The sequence below is a fragment of the Arachis ipaensis genome, chromosome B09 (genome assembly GCF_000816755.2).
Source record: "Arachis ipaensis cultivar K30076 chromosome B09, Araip1.1, whole genome shotgun sequence".
NCBI classification, from domain to species: Eukaryota; Viridiplantae; Streptophyta; class Magnoliopsida; order Fabales; family Fabaceae; genus Arachis; species Arachis ipaensis.
In genome coordinates this window covers 121354284-121354573 of record NC_029793.2, presented here as the reverse complement: position 1 = coordinate 121354573, position 290 = coordinate 121354284, and positions in this window count along the sequence as shown.

Below are 290 nucleotides of genomic sequence, written 5' to 3'. Positions count from 1 at the left end.
TGGACTAAATAATTTTAAAAGCTAAAAAATTATATATGTGGACTCCGCTCCGTTTAATATACGGGTTCCGTCCCCCGTCTCCCGTCTCGTTTAATATACGAGGTCCCGTTCCCATTTTCGCGTCCCTATATTTGTTTTGTAGCAGATAAATCTTTGCGGGTATCCGTCCTTTTGGAGATTTTTGCCATTTGTAACTACATGTTCTACCGAACGGAATAAATTAAAACATTAATGACAATGGATTACGGTATTCTTTTATTTTATTTTTGTTTTTTTTTTTTGGGTGTCTT